The sequence below is a fragment of the Corvus cornix genome, chromosome 1 (genome assembly GCF_000738735.6).
Source record: "Corvus cornix cornix isolate S_Up_H32 chromosome 1, ASM73873v5, whole genome shotgun sequence".
Classification (NCBI taxonomy): Eukaryota; Metazoa; Chordata; class Aves; order Passeriformes; family Corvidae; genus Corvus; species Corvus cornix.
Genome location: NC_046332.1, coordinates 61704613 through 61722399, shown reverse-complemented (window position 1 = coordinate 61722399; position 17787 = coordinate 61704613).

The window sequence follows — 17787 nt, the reverse complement described above, 5'->3', positions numbered from 1 at the left end:
TAGTACAAAATATTGATAATTTTCCTGAAATGAACACCATGTCTTCCTCAGCCTTGTCTTCGAAGGGATGGTAATATCAAATAAGATGTGATCTAACTACAGGTGAAAGTGAATGAGTCTTCGAAACAAAAAATCTTCTGTATATTGTTCTATTTTCTTTTTTAAATGATTCCAGTGTCTGAAGATTAAGTTAAACTAAATTGTGTCACTCGTGTCCAGGAGGAACTAGAAACACTCTCTTTTCTGCGATTTTCCAGAGTTCGTACTGGCACAATCTTCCTTTTCTGCAAGAAGCTACAACTATTTTATAGTCTATAACTCATGTTTCTGAGCTACATTTAAGGATAGGCAGGCAGCAGACAAAGAATGTGGGTTTCTTCTGTCAATCTGTTCACATCCTGTGAATCATATAGATTTATCTGTGTAACAACGATGTAATTTAATGTAAAGAAAAGAGAAGGAAACACTGAGATTGGACTTTCTGTGGATGTGATGTGACTTAAAATTAGATCAAAGAGTTATGTTTACAAAGGCAGTAGGTGTACGAAAACCATCCCTGATGTTCTCCCATCTGCTGCATTAAAGCAGGCTTTCATCCTCCCCAAAGCTGATTATTAAAGGAAGTAGAAATATTCCAAATCATAATGAAGAAAAGAAAAGATGTCATGCCTAATTAATCTGGTTTGGACATCTTCCTTGTGAACATCCAATATCCAATACAAAGTTAATATGTTGCTGCAGATGATCTTTTTTGAGATCTTTACCTCCACATATTCCCAAAAGCATCTGACTGAAAAGGCTGAAGTAGCACTGTTTTTAATGCTGTGTGAAGTACAGTCAAAGGCATGAGGAGCCTTTCTAAAGATGTGACCTTACAAAAAAAAAAGAAAAGATAAAATCTCTGCTATGTTCTACACAGAGCTCTGCAGGGAGATTTTGTGAGTTTGCTGTTACAGAATTTAGTTACTGTATGAGAATTTGCTTTTAAATTTGCCTCTTGTCACAGAGCTCGGCTCCAAGATGCTCACATTAAAATTATAGTTTGAGGCATGTGGAGATAAATCTGAAATCCTGGTGCAAACAAGAAACACAGTAGACAGAATATGTGCATATCTGCCAGAGCATGCTGTTCCTCTGACAAAAAAGTTCATCAATGAAACAGGGACAATGTAATGTAGGCAAGTGCATTACTGGATGTGAAAACTCGCTCTGAGAACTGAAACTATGGGAAGTTCACAACATTGAATGAACTTGGTACTCATCAAATTAATTTAACAAGGGTACAGTGCTGACTTTTTATCATGAAATTCAATAAAAGATTTTCATTCCAAAATGTATCTGAATATGCTGCACAATTCCAGTAATATGTGGAAGTAGATGCAACTTTAAAAAATCACTTTGTCAGGTAAGTCCAGCACACTGCACATTCAGAAGTCAGTACCAGAAGTAATAAAGGTGACAGGAGGTTTCCGCCTGTTGCAGCTGGGGAGGTTTAGATTGGATATTAGGGAATATTTTCTGCACCAAAAGGATTGTCAAGTACTGAAACAGGGTGTCCAGGGATGTGATTGAGTCACCAACTCTGGAGATATATAAAAGATTTGTAGGTGTGGCACTTTGGGACAGGTTTAAGTGCTTGACTTGGAAGTGTTAGGTTTGCAGTTGGACTTGGCATTAAAGGTCTTTTCCAAATGAAATTATTCTATTTTTCTATGAGCAGTGTAATTTTCCCTCCAAAAGGCAGGGTATGAAACATGTCACACTTGCCCAGCTGCACCATCAACTCTCAGTCACTACTGGATGTGCTCAGCCTGTTAGGCCTCCTGTGATGCTGCCAGCAAACTGGCCCAGCACAAGCCAGATCTGGCAAATCGTGGTTGTTTCGAAGTGGGGCATGTGTGTGTGGATAAGACATTTGTGGACACCAGCTGGTGCAGCCACATGGCCCTTCGCTTTTCTACACGGATTTTTCAGCTCAGTGAAGATTAGCTCAAGGATCTCTGTGCTCCGTAGGCATGCCAGTGTCAATGACTTTTTTCCACTTTATCCTCACTGTATTTCACTAGAGAACAAATGCCACATCTGCTCTATGCCTTATGCAAGTTCTCATCGTTACTATTATTCCATGTGTTTGACACAGGATTCACGTGTTCACATTGTACGTCTTTGTAACCTGCTGTTTCAAGCATTGCACATATCGTAACCTACAAATATTTCAATCCTTAAAAAAATTTCTTAAGGATATGTATTGGATTTATGTGGCAAGATTTTGATGGGGGGCAGTGGAGACTGCAGTGGTGTTTTCTTTGCAAAGAGGCCAAGGAATGCCCCTACACTGCACACAGACAGTTCCAGCTGGGTCCAAGATGGGCCCACTGCTGCCCAAAGCAGAGTCAGTCCGTGACAACTCTGCAGACACCACGGTCAGTGAAGAAGGAGGGGGAGGAGGTGCTCCAGGCACTAGAATAGATTCCTCTGCAGCCCATGGAGGGAAGACCTCAGTGAGGCAGGCTGTTCCCTTGCAGCCCATAGAGGATGACAACGAAGCAGGTATCCACCTACAGCTTATGGAGAGCCCCACAGTGGAGCAGGTGGACATGCCCTGAAAGAAGCTGCATGCCACGGAGAGCACTGAAGCAGGATCTTGACAGCACCTGTGGACCTGTGGGAAGCAGATCCTATGCTGGAGTAGGTCTTCTGGTAGAACCCCGTGGAGAACCCACACTGGTGCAGTCTGTTCCTGAAGGACTGCACCCCATGGAAGGAAACTTTGCTGGACCAGTCCATGAAAAAATGCAGCCTGTGGGAGGGGGAGCAGAGGTAGTGTGTAAGTAGCAATGAGTTGCAGAGATGAAGTATTATGAACTGACTGCAACTCCTGTTCCCCATCTTTCTGCATTGCCTGGGCAAGGGAGAAAGCAGAGGAGTCATGAATGAAAAATTAAAGCTATGCTTGGGAAGAAACAGGGCAGATTTAGTTTTAGTTCTGTCTTTGTTTCTATCCTATTCTATTTTTTTAGTTGGCAATAAATTAATCTTCCCCAAGACAAGGTTGTTTGCCTCTGAAAGTAACTGGTGAGTGATCTTCCTGTCCTTATCTTGATTCACCAATTTTTTCCTCTTATACTTTCCTCTGTCATGCTGAGGAGGTGGAATGAGAGTGGCATATGGGTGTTTGGCAGCCAGACAGGATCAGTCTACCACAGGATAACATGAGTGTGCCTCACAAAATGGCTAATTTAAAATTAAATACTCATAATACCAAAAGATAGCTAATTAAGCTATAGTCCTCAACATCGTTATTAGAGAACTCTGCATAGCTGAGGATTTTGTTGTGAAAGTTACCTCTAATTTGCATAAGTAAGTCTGTAAATATTCTGTCAAAATAAATTGTGTGTAACAAGTTGCCATGTGTGTAACATTACTTAAACATTTTGCTAATTCTTAAGAAGTCAAGGGGGGAGGGAAAATACCGAGAGCAATTTAGGTATCTCTTAGCTCACAGTACTATTAACAGGTTAACAAATTTTAGTACAGCTGAGTAATTAAAGTTCCCATTGCATGGCTTTGTTTAAACTTACTACTTTTATTTATATTAATACCATTAGGCCCTAGTACTTATAACTGCACTCATAAACCAGAATTGCCAGAGATGATATAAGATTTGTTGTTTCTGCTGTGGAGCAAGCAGGCTCAGGCTGATACAAGCAATCACTGCAGACTGATTAGTCTGTGGTGTTCCAGCCCCACTATGGCTTGCTGTGAGATAATATTTTATTATAAGGATGAATTATATTCACAAAGTACGGAGATAATATGCTGAGGACCATGTCTACTGATCCTCATTTAGCAACATGCCTTTGCTGATGCTTATATCCTTGCCAGTTTATTCATTACAGGAAGGAATAGAAAAGCAGGTCATTATAAAAATCTTGGAGGCTTTTACAAGACTGCCAGAAAACACTGTTCATAAACAATAAATACAAGTTAAAAAAAATGCCTCCTTTGCAGAACAACCATAGTGTTTCATTGAGCGTGGCACAGTGCAGCACCCTGCTGGCAATTTAGCAGAGGTTTTGTGCTGAGTTCCAATCAGCTGCTGCAGCTCACAGATTTCATTTTGGCTGTGCTCTAGTGAACTAGCTTGAGCATCAGTATCAGGCACTCAGGGGAAATGCACCATCTTGCTATATTTTCTGTATAAGAGTGGAGGGATGGGGCACTTTTAACGCCACCAGGTTTTACTCACCTAAGTTTAAATGAGTATTGTGGAGACAAGATCCTCTTCTGCAGGCATGTGCTCTGTGTTGGGCCTTGATTCTTCCCAGAGAATTTCAGGTCCTTTAAGGGAATTTCTCCATTTTGTGCAATGTAAGTGTCTAATTCACCTTGGGTTTTTATCCCCATGAATAAACACTGATTTCATAATGCCATGTATTTATTCCAGCTAGATTGGTTCTTGGGGAACTGTGTGATAAAGAAACATCTTGTACTGATACCTTTGGGTTCTTTCCACAAAAATAACCTCAGTGTAGATATTAATAATGTATATAAAGAACTTCTTGTGATTTTGTTAAGCAGAATGTTGATCAAAATAAATATTTAAAGTTGGCTGCTTATTTCTTGGATAACGTGTTTTTAAGGTACATACTATGAGCTTGATCTGACCTGGTGGACTTTGTGACTTGTTTCAGAATCCAATAATCTAACAATATAGAATAAAGCCTTCTAGACATATATCTAACAAATAGCACTGAATTTCTTCAGAGGATTGTGAATCAGCTTCATAGGAGACTCTTTTCCAGTATCAGATCACTTGTTTCATTGTAAAGGCAGCTGAGCAAACTTTCTGCAGATATTCTTTGGTTTTAAATATCACTGGAAAGGCAGTCTGATGTATTTGACAACACCTCTAATTCACTGAAGTGATAACATTTTTATAAGCATTTGCTTATGTTTAGATAAAGTTACATAGTTATTCAATGTTGTAACAGAGCCAGTGGATTTTGGTGAGATGACTCAATGACTCCTGAGTTTTTTAACAGAACTCCCATGTTAACTTGCCAAGATTTACGTTCCCACTAAGCCAACAGACAATATACAGTGATAACCTAACTGCACTGGCAAACCAGAAGGAAACACATTTCAACAGAGATAGAAAAGGAGATGAAAAACATTCAAAGTGAACAGAAAAAAATTCACAAAAACAGACTGAGGTTTCAACAGACTTATTGTTGACTTTATTTGTACTGGATCAATGACAAAAAGAGACTTACAGAAACAAAAACAAGAAGTCACTTCAGTCAGAAATATCAGCAATTGATCATGTCAGGCTGCTTTCTGCAGTACAATTCTGAACATTTTTTCTCCTCCTTTTGTCACTGACCTTCAGCTCTGTCATATGACTTTTTTGTAATTTTCACTTGAGCCACTTTTCTGATGTTATCAGGTTTATCTCCTTACTTCTCCTTAATTCCATTATCAAAGGCACCACCAATACAAAATAATTCCCTATCCAGAAGAATGTATGTTGGCTTTTTGATTTTCTTACAGGCAATAGAAACTGAGTAACCACATCCACACACTCTCAGTGGGGATTGAGAAGGAAAATTAGGGTGCTACCACAACTCTAACAAACTACCTATATGCTTACTCAGTTGTATAATATATCCCTTTCTGTGACATGCTCTTTATTTTGTCTATTCAATTTGGCTTTATAGTGTCATCTTTATTTCTACATACCTTACATTGAAAACAGGAAGGAGGAGGTGAAGAAAAATAGTAATAATTCATGACTATAAGTTGAATTGAAATATAAAGATATTGATGATAAAAAAGAAAGCAAATATTCTAAGATGACTAAAGGTAATTGTAAAGGGATGTGATAAAAGTCCTAGTCTTGTGTAATGCAAAGACTCCGAAAGGATTGACTTCAGGCAGAAAAGCAATATTTTAGTATTGTAGTCAATATTAAAAAAAAAAGTGAGAATTAAAAAAATAGAATCAATTTGTTCAGTTATTATGTTCCATGAAGTGTGTATTTGAAATGTACATACAGCTGATGAAAAAAGGAAGTGGAGGAATACTTCAAAGTAAGATTATTCTTTCCTCCTGCTGGAAAAGAGTAACAAAAGTCATTAGATAAAGCAGTGTTTAAGAAAATATGGGTCAAGAAAAATATATGCAAAATGATGTCGATTTTTTTAAACAATCCATAGAATTTTCATGATGGAAATGTTATAAAAGAAATGTTTACCACAAAAACTGACTATGTCAAAACCAGGTAATTTTGAACATTGACAATTATGCTTATGTCTAAAATATGAAGAATAGCATCAACATCATAAAATCATTGATAGCTTACTCTAGTATGATTCTGCCTAGTAATCATTTCTTCTTTTGACCTTAATCCAGAGCTCAGATAGAGGAAATAAATAAATAAATACATACAAACTCAACTGCAACCAACAGATAAGAGTATTTAAATAAATTCAGATTGGTGGTTTCTTCAACAGATTTATGGAAGGACAGGACAGATCACCTTAACAGTCAGTGCTCCAAGTGAAGTGGGATGTGTCACTACATTTCACTTATCTTTCCTTTCCAAAATTATCATCACAAAGCTTCTTAAGTCAAAAGTCTGGAATGCTTGCAAGAACTCAGAAAGATTCACCATCTTGAACAAATAAAATTTTTTTTAGCTGATAGTAATGACTATCACAGTCATCAAAACTGGGAGGGACCTCTGGGCATTGTTTAGTCCAAGCTACCTGCTCAAAGCAAAGTTGGCTACAACAGGTTCCTCAAGGCCATGTACAGTTGGGCTTTGAAAGTCACCAAGGACAGAAACTTTGCAACCTCTCTGGGTAAGCTGTTCCAGTATCTAACCATCCTCACAGTAAAAACCTGTTTTCCAATGTTCCAGTAGAATTTCCTGTGTTTCAAATTGCACCTCTTGCTTCTTGATCTGGCACTGAACACGGCAGAGAAGACACAAGGCAGCAGCATGGCTTGTGAGCTGATGACTTTTATAGAACCACACAGGGTTTCCATGGCATTTACTGAATTCTAAATTCTTTAGGAGACAACAGTACTTGGTACTCAGTTTCCCTAGCAAAGAAGGGGTTTTCTGGCTCACAGTACAGCTGAGTTTTCTTACACAGAGAAGCTCCTTTGCAGGGGTACTAAGATGGCATCTCGCTTCTGCAAGACAGAAACCAGCAGCCTATGCAGAGTTCAGATCCCCAACATCCAATTTCATAAATGCACAAAATCTTTCCTTCGCTTTTTGTAACATCAAAACAGGGTACCTTGAGTACCCATTTGGGAAAAAACAAAGATAATTCCTTTGTTACCCTGAATTAGCTTGACTAGAGCAAGTCTAGAAGTCAGTGTAGACAAATGAAATTGCAGTGGAATGCATGTCAGCATAGTTTTCATAGCTAATGGGTACTTACAATCCAAGGCACAGCTTTACCACCTGCTCAGAGGCTGGTGTTGCCCCACCTTCACACTGCTGCTACCCTAAACTGCATGAGGAGTAACACAAGCCATTTGACAAAGCCAGGGAAGCACCTCTTTGCAAAGTGGTTTGATACTTCACTGAGGTGGGCTTTTAACAAGGCTGGTAGGGAGCACTGAAAATACCTGAAGAGGAGGCCTGGGGGAAATGAAGACACACACAAAAAAATCCATATAGATGGAGGCACTCTCGTTACTGCTATGGAAGCTGCATGACTGGAGACTCATTGCAAGTGTCTGCACACTGCATTGGAAACAAGCTGGAGAAATTAGGGACTGCCAATGAACAGTTCCAGAGCTGTGGTCTCATTAGGATCATGGATAAGTAATGGTGTATGAGTCATGAATGGAGTGCAACAACAGATGGATACAGGCCCTTTAGCATGGATGGGACAGGAAGGCAAGTGGGAGGGACTGAATTTGGTGCAATGGAGCGGTAAACATGCATGGAACTTTACCTTGGAGCAAAGAGCAGGCTGGTTAAGGACAGACCAACATGGGTGACATCATGGTGAACATCTGCTACAGACCACCTGACCAACAAATCTTCTAAAGCCTCACAAAGCCTTCTTCTAAAAACTAAAAAATCAGATGGATAGCAGAACTACAGATCTGGACTTCAAACATATCAGATTTTAGCTTCTTCTGGAATCTGATTGGTGGGGGCACATGAAAGAAGCTGCCCCATACAGCCTAGGAAAGCTAGCTCGTCTTCAAGGAAAACAGTCCCTTCCAATGTGCTGACTGTCTAGTAATCATGGGAGATGGCCAGCATAGATGAACAGGGAACACATGACTGAGCTTAAATGCAAAAATGAAATACACAGAAGGTAGAAGGGGGAAGCAGCAGCCTGGGAGAACTACAAAGATATTGCTCAAGCATACAGGTTTGAAATGAAAGCCAGAGGTTGAAACTGGAGTTGGAAATAGAAAAGAATGCAAAAGGCAACAAGTGAGATTTCTGTAGGTACACATGCAGAAAAAGGAAGACAGAGAAAAATGTAATCTCACTTTTCAATGGGCAAGGGATTTAGTGATAAATGATGCAGAAAAGACTTACAGCCACTTCTGCCTCAGTTTTACTGACAAGGTCTGCTCTGAGGCTCAACAGGTCCCCAAATGTGGCAGCCAACTGTTGGAATTAAATCATTACCCCCAGCAGAGAGAAACTGACTTAGAAACCACCTAAATAATTTTGACAAAAGTCAGTGTGAAGAAATAAGAGCATCTGAGTATACTGAGGGAGCTAAACAGTATCATTACAAGACTATTCTTTATATTCAAATGCCCATGATTATTAAGAAATGTTCCTGATTATTAAAAAAAGGCAAAAATAAAAAGTCATACACATCCTGAAAAAAAATAAGGCAAGAAAGTATAGATGAAATTAACTCAACTACAGAAGGATCACAGTATCATGTATCACACGGAATGAACTTTGGGACAGAATTCAGGATCTTACCTAAAATTTACTATGCTCAGTAAATCTAAGAGTCTGGAAAACTAATGCCAAGATCTGAATATAAGATGTGAAGTTACATCCATTCTGTTTAGCAAAATGAAACTCACACAAAACCCAGCTCCTCCCCTTGCCTTAGAGCTGAGTTTCTCCAACCAGGAACCAGATGCTTTGTTCAGCATCAGACCACAGAAAAAAACGCATGAATAACAAAGAGGTTTGAACTCAAGTTTGGATTCAAATCCAAGCTGACATCACATCAGAGAGATAAGCATAACTTTAGACATTTCCTTGCTCTTCACTGAAAGAGTCTCCATCTCTCCTGATACATGCCATTACTGGGATGTGTGCCACAGATGTGCATAACCTTCAATGGTTGAATCCCACGGGGACGGAGTTAATGCTTGCCTAGATAAATTCCACATCAAATTTCCTTCCTCTGATGTTACTTTGTACTCCATGAAGAGTCATAATGAAATGCTAATCCTCTGCATATTCTCAGTGCAGACAGATTTTGAACTGTAGCATGACAATCATATGACGGACATGGATTCCATCATGTACAAGACATTCCTCCTTTACATAGCTTTCAGTCTACTTGACAGCTTATTACCTTCATGCCTACAATGGTTTGCATTGCTCCTTGGCTACCTGAACTCCTGGGCTAATTTTAGCCCAGTAGGTGGGGTTAATTATATAGGTTAATTGAATACTCTGAAAAACTAGGTGAGATGCAAATCCCAATGTTTTTCTTCTACCAATAGCAAAAAGAAAGTTACACACAGTAACTAAATCTTACTAGTCTGTTACTTCATAAAAGTTACAAAAGTGTTACCTATTTGTGTAAGTAAAACTTCAAATATTTGCTAACGCTTTATAAAGAAAGAAATACTAGATTGATTTAGCCATCCAAATCTTATTCTACAATTATTTTTATGAATCTGTTCTTGTATTTATGTTGCTTAACTTAAGGTTACCATCTGCTCTACTTTCTTGACTGAAACAAGGTTTATCTTGCATTACCTGGGGGAAAAATGGTTTGCTGTGTTGTATGCAGCTTCCTTAAGCATCAGGACAATTGGTTTCCTTATGTTCACATGTAAAGATTTCCTGAGAAAATGTTTAGAGTTTTCTTCAGTTCTGAGCTCAGTACTACAGATCCCTCGGATTTCCTTTGAGATCTAAACACGTTTATACAGTTTGCTCAAGTTTGTTCATACTTAATCTCTGAAATACAATGGGGACAAGCCTTTTAAAAGTCATGAATCACCTGTCAAAATCCTTGGAAGTTCATGTCTGTATTCTGAAGGGAGTAACAGTATGCCTTGTCTCAACTTCAGAACAAATAACAGCGCCGTTGCAATGACTCGCTTTCTTTTTCTCATCTATTATATTGCAAGATATGAAAATGAGAGCATACAGGTAATTTGGTGGTGTAATACACAAAACAGGAGAACGAAATTTCAGTGACTTCTGAGTCCAGTGATGGCTTTGTCAAGAAATAATGGATCCAGGAACCTATTTTAATTAGATAATTCCTAATGCCAGTCTACTGCAGAAACACTAAACCAACTTTCTTGCATTATTTTTGGTATAAAGGGCTGTATTTGTTATTCAGAAGTTCAATCAGGCTTCAGGCCTGCCAATTCAAATTTGTATTTCATAGTCAAGCTCAGATTAGCTTGTATGAGAGAAAACGTTTTAAAAAATGACAAATAAATTAGTGTGACAGCTTTAAAATATTGTTCTCTTTTCCTTTCTTCCCTCAAGAAAGAGAAAACTATTCTCTCTAACACTTCAGAAACAAAAATATATTGTCTGTGTAATACAATCATAACTAATAAGAGTTTTTCAATTAAGGAACAACTCCTTACAAATATGTATTACCAAAAATTTGGCCATGACATTGGGTTTGCACAGAAAACTTCTACATGCTTTGGTTAGAAGATGCTTGCCTTTCTCCAAGAGTGAGACCCTGACCCTGTAAACACTGTATGTGACCACTGCTGCTACTTACTCCCCCTCTCTCCATCACTTGTAGGCTATCTAGACTTTAGGTAAAGGTACAAGGATTAAACTTTGATTTCTCATATCCCAGATCAACCATTTGAAGAAAAATAAAAAAACCTATCATATATTCAAACATATTCTAAATTCAACATGTAAACCTCGTCCATCTTCCTGCAGAGATCCTGTGGAGACAGAGCAGTGCAGCACAAAAATCATTTCAAGACCAGTGAATTAAAGCAAGTGTTTCTTTTTAAATCTCACTGCTGTCATATATTTTGGATAGAGGGGACAGAGGATTTCTGTTAAACATAGCTGTTTCTTTGAGTTGCTATATAGTCTATCATGGCAATCAGTTTCTCTGTCAAACTATATGCCAGATCTTCACCTCTGGGTCAAGGTTTGAAGACAGGAGATTTAGCAAGTGCTAGATCTCTGGCTGTTTTCTTTTTCCCCCCAGGGAATTTTCATTTAACCTATTGCAAAGCTTCACTCCAGCCTCTACTAAGGAGCATGGTGTGGAGCATAAGGGTATGGAAATGAGAATTTAACCCTTAGCAGATAATCACAAGTTTAATAGATGGTTTCACCTCAGACATATAATGCCAAGATTTTGATTATAATAAATTTTCTTGTAGTCAATTCAGAAACCTTAAACTGTTTTCCTTAATCATGAAGTTTTATTTTTGTTTTGGTTTGTTTGGAGTTTTTTAACATTTTATTCTAATTGCCTAGTGGAAACACAGTTTTTTAGCTAGGCCTGAAATCTATTTAGATGGTAAACATTATGCATTCTGACAGGTAGTTCTGCAATTAGCCATACTTCACACTTGCACTGTAGAACTGAAAATAAACTAGAGTTTCTGCCTCTTGGTTATCATTTTATGGTAAAGAACTGGAATGTGGTCAAGAAGGAAATACCTATTTTTTTTCATCAATTAATATATTTTGTTACCTGAAATTGTTGTATATTATTTCACACTTATGAGCTAAAGAAATTTGTACACTGCTATCATTTTTCAGGCTCATGTGCCTCTCATCAGTTCACTTTTTATAGAGACTCTTGTTGAGATTTGTATGTGGTCAGTTTTGGTAGCTACACTATTTATGGCAATGACACATGGCAAGTAATAAAATAAACCTGCATAGTAAAAAGCCAAAATTTCATTTGTAGAGTCATGTATTCCTGGAGAAAAAAAAGCTGTATTTTTAGCTGATGTTTCTTTTTAAATAAAAACTATTTAAAAAATATTTGTTCTAATGATAAAATTTAGGGATAGAAGAATCAGAAAAGATTTCCTATTAAATCATAGTTATAGCGAACAGAAGACTTGAAAGTTCCATAAACTAAATGTTATTTGAACTGTAACAAAACCTCAAATTAAAATGTAAAACATCAGTTCAGCATGTGAGTAGCAGAAGCTTACTACTTCAGTGTGAGAGTTTACAAGATATGCATGGGTCTTCTAAGCATGCCCAGGGCCAGTCTAGCCAAAAGAACTCAGCATCTATTTCCAGAAATTAGAAGAGTGGTACCTACATTCTCCAACGGACCTTTTGCAAGCAATCTAGCCATACACACCCCTTGTAACTACTGGAGATAATGGCATTTGAATGAATTGCATGAAAACTAAGTGTTCAATCATGAAGAAAGAAACCAGCTCCAGATCCAGCTTTCAACATTGTCTATCTCACCAGCTACATCTACTGTAAGACTACCAGCTAATTTAACTCTGGAGTATTTCTACTGCTTCCATTGAAGTTGGTCCTATGTACAGAACAGAATACAAGGATCAAGGGTTCAAGAGAAAAGCATAAAATCAGGTACCTGAATTACATGTTCAAGTTTGTGCTGGTTTTTTTTGTAGAAGTGGATTGAAACACTGTATTTTAAAAGAAAACTAGGATTTAATACAACTTTCCAAGTGTAGAAATTATATTAACAAATATTAGATAACTTTTCTTACCTAGAATAGAAATTATAACTGTATAGCATAGCATACTGTTTGGTATGTAACAATGTAGTGATATGTAGTATATACCAACTACTGCAAAATTTATAGTTTAAATTCTTATTAAAACAGCATACAAAGCAAAATAATATATTTACTGTCTCTGAAGGGCACCTGAAGCTCAGTTATCAAATTTGTTAATATATGGCAGCATATAAAACTCAGTCTGGATGTCTTGGATGAGAAAACACCTTCAAATAAAATCTCTTGGATTATAAATAGGTATGCTAAACATTATTCCCATAGTTAATGTCATCTAAGAAAAAAACACAATTCATATATTTGCATGAGGCTTAGAAACTGGAATACACTGGATTGATTACATGAAGTTTTTGTCATATTTCACTGCATTTACATTACACAACTGGCTTGACCTAATTTCTGACAAACTTGTATTTAAAATGTAATTGCTCTACAAGGCAAATCATCAGGCAGTTTACCTTTGAATCATGATTTAAACCCCTGCACTTCTAATTTGCCCAAGAGAAAGAATACAGAGTTTCAAGCACTCAGAAAAGTATTTTAAATGTAGTGAAAAAGTAAGAGCAAAGGTAGGATAATAGGAAAAAAAAATCTTGATTGAAAAACTCATGTAATATTGCTTACCTTTAAACCATATATATATAGCACACTAGCTACCTGAGATTTCTGTCACCAGCTAATTTGATCGTGTTTGAGTAATTTTCAATAAAGAAATCATTTAACAGCAGCAAAGTCTGTACAGGTCATAGTCATTGCCTCTTTTTTGTGGAGAGAATTAATATCAATAAAAAAGCCACTGTTAAAATTGTACTGTACCTCACGTTAATCACCACATTTTCAACAGCTTTATACTTTCTACATGTGGCCTGTATCCTGAAGACTGAAACATTTTTTGGGTAAGTATTCATCTGCTTTCAAGAAGAAATCATCAATGTACCTAAGACAGGTACTGGGCTTTTCATCCACCCTTCCTAGAGGTGCTGCCTTCTAAACCAGTCTATTTTACCATGCAATGTACCTTTCCCTGGTCTCCCCTGACATCATGCCTTGATGCCCCTGAGTCTCTAAAACATCATCATTATTTCAAGAGGTGTTATTTTCCTGTTTCCTTCTCAAGTCAGAATGTCTGAAGTAATGCAAAGACTGTAAAGAAGTCCAGAATTTCAGGGTTTTAATAGCGTTAAACCTCTGGCACTTAATTTACACTCTAGGATTTGGTATCAGGGAATGTGCAGGTCCTCTTTTTTAATGGGTGCTGACCCATCAGAGCAGGTATAGAGGACAGAGAGTGCCAGAGCAGGGCAGTTTAGCCTTTCTGTCTACTAGGAAACACAGGGTTATTTAAAGACCTGCAGAAGACAATTAGCCTTTCCTTGTGATCTCTTTCTGTTATAAAGCAATCCACACACTTTATACAGTCTTTTGCATTTGACGTGACAGAGACACATGCAGACATATGTATTTTTCAGATGGATACCTATGCATTCACAGGAACACTGTACACAATTTAAATATTTCTATTTTGTCACAAATACTGATAGGATTTGTCTATGTTTAAGCCATCATTCCTACCATATCCTTTAGGAACAGCTGCAATTATCAGATGTACCAACTTTTAAGCAAACAGTTGAGCCCTTAAAACATTTATAATAAAGAATAAATATATTTTCTTGGACTAATAATCAATTCCTTTTCCCAGAAATCTGCACTGTGGTTCAATTGTATTATCCAGACACAAAATAGGCGGAAAAGAATCAAGCTGTATACTTGTGACCTAGAAGCACAACATGGCAAAACACTTTCCTTTAAAAGATTCTCCACTTTTACATCCATTGAAATATAACAAAATGAAGAGTTATTTGGTCAAGCTGACCTTTTTTCCTCCATGAAACATTTGTTGTTTCATTCTACTTGTAGAATATGAATATACTTAGTGATTATTTGTACATACCAGCCCCTGGAAGAAAAAGAATGATTTCTGCCTGTTTAGAAAGGAAATTTATATTGAACTAAGATATCCTGGATCTTCAGCATAATATCAAAAAGTGATCGAAGAAATTTCATAGCTTTAACACCAACTTTCATGAGTCAGAATTACAACATGAACCACATTGAATCCAATTCAGGAAAAATACACCTAAGTAGTTTACATATTTATACTGTCCTCTTGATTTGGATGGAGTTATGATCAAAATGCTATCTTTTTTCTCCATCATCACCTTCTTTCATGACATATCATAAGTTTATTGAATTCTTTAGCCAAATCAAAGCCTAAAATCTTACCAGTGAGAAACTGATCAATATATTTTGTGTCTCATGAAATTCATATTGATGGAAATTATTACCTTGATTTCACCACTTTCAAGTTTAACAGTTCTGTTCTGTCTTGTGTTTTGTATGTAATTTCTTTTCTATTCTTTAGCTTGTCTTTATAATAAATCTTTGCCTTACCTCTAATTCTTCAACTAGAACAGATCTACTTTTTTCTGGCACCCCAGCAAAGGAGATGAACCACTGCTATTTTCATTTTACAGATGGAAAAATGAAAAACCTGCCTGAAACCACAAAGTAAGCTGGTAGCACTGTATGGATTGCCTCCTAGCTGTATGATATAGCCTCCAGTCCCTAAGTGATACTGATTTTATTTGAATGGTCATTGCCGAACAGCACTCCTGAGAGCAGGAAATTATGACCTGTCATCTGTGACCAGACAAACCCAAAAGGTATCAGAGCACAAGCAAAAGACCATTCCCATTGTTCCGAATGAAGACCATCATGAAAGGAGTGCTTGTTGTGCATTCTAAAGCACACAGATGTACAAGCTGGGACATGCAAAATTTGAAATATGTATGGACTTGGTAGCTTCCAGATAGCTTTAATTAAACTCATGAGTGCAGCTGACCCAGATTTTTGCAGTTGCAGTCAATGATTTGTCACAGATTTATAATTTTGTTTTTACAGTTTTAGTCTTACTCAAGGGTTACAATGAAAAAATCCCAGTCAGGAACCCATAATGTAGCCAGTTCTAAAGACATTTTGTAATACTCATACATTAAATGGTCTGAAAAACTGGGGGTTTGACTGATACCTTAGAGCTTGAATTGCAAAATATCTTAATTTTTAAGGTGGAGATGTCTTACATACTTATGATAGCACTGAAAAACAGAAAAGTGCAGGAGCATGACAAATAAGTTTTAAGATCTTTTGCACATTGTTTCATCTTCATGCTTCGTTTTCAGAGCCTGCTGATGTTGAGATGGAGTGAAAGTGTGGATTTTCTTCTTTGTATGTTTTATGTAAACTGTAATAGTTCAACAGTTACTTCAAAGTAATATACAAAGTGTGCTCAAGCAACAAAATATTCACAGTCATGGAGAAATACAATATTGGGGTTTTGGGGTTGTTTATTTATTTTTTTTTTCCTATTTGGTTGGTTGTAGATTTTTCTGAGAGGAGCTGGACAAGTTGTTAAATCACTGGTAAATATGGTTCTTAGCAAATATTTTCTCTGTAAGCAACTCAAGGACCAAAAATTGTGCTGCAGTGGAATTAGTGTGTGTTCTCAATTGGTTTCAAGTGTGCCTTGATTTTATCCCAGGAATTTAAAATCTGTTTAAAACACATTGAGATAAAATCTATTTAATTATAACAAACACTCATACACCTTTCTGTATATTCGATGGAAGCACAGGGATTAAGGACTTTTCTTTTTTCTTGATTCATTTTTAGAATGACCTTAGGCTGATTAGGTTCTTAGGTATTTCAGCTAAGGGCCTGAAAATACATTTTCCATGAAAGTGACTCAATTTACCCTCAGGAACAGAAAAGATAAAGGAGACTTGTGGATTGTCAAAGGGAGGAAAGCATTTCAGTTGTTTGTTTGAAGCTTATCTTGGAATCCTTGGAGTATTTTTGTTACTTCGAAAAACATCAACTTTAAAAAAAAAAACTTTAGGTCTATATTGTCTTGGGCTGACGTTATGATATGTATCCCATATCGCTGCCCTATGCCCAGGAATTAATTTTTATGCCTTTTTATGCCTTTAAACTGAGCCTGAGAGGGGGAAGGAAAAACTGAGCAAAACTTTTTCAAAGCAGTTTGCAGCTTGTTCAAGGTTACACAGAGACAGCGACTTTTGTTTCCCCAGCTGTGGCAGGGGAGGGAGGAAGCACCCGGCTTGCTGCTCCCGGGACAGTTTCTGGCCAGTTGTTCAGTTTCTTTTTCTCTGGAGAGAGACTGAGAGTTGAACTTTGTTTTTCCTTCCCTGGAATTTTGGATTTTCTCCCTTTTCCACTGGACTGCTTCAATATCAGAGCACATCAGGAGGACTTTCCATTGAGCACAGAGGGCCTGGCCCTGGGCCAAGCCCCAGCTCCACGGAGACCAAAGGGAGGACTCTAACACTTTCCCAGGTTTTTTCTCCACAGCGAAAGATTTTATCATTTAGCATTATTTTCCTTTCCTGTGTGTTTGTTAAATAAATAGCTTTTATCTCCTCCACTTTCCTTCGAGGAAAATTATTTTTTCCCAAACCTGGCGGGGGAGGGGTGGTGACCTGCCTTCTCTCAGAGGATATATTTCTAAATTTGGCCGAACTGGTACATATATTTTGTAGTTAATATTTTGTTCACATGCCAGCTGATGGCTGGGCATGTGAACATGGAACTGTAGAGGACTGTTGGAATGCCAGCTGATAAAAGTGTGCTTTATAGAAAAGAGACCATGTTAACTGTGATGTGATACTTGTGTAAACAGACTGAGTGGCCACTTGGAGGGGCATTCTGGACTGAAAATATGTTTGCTGG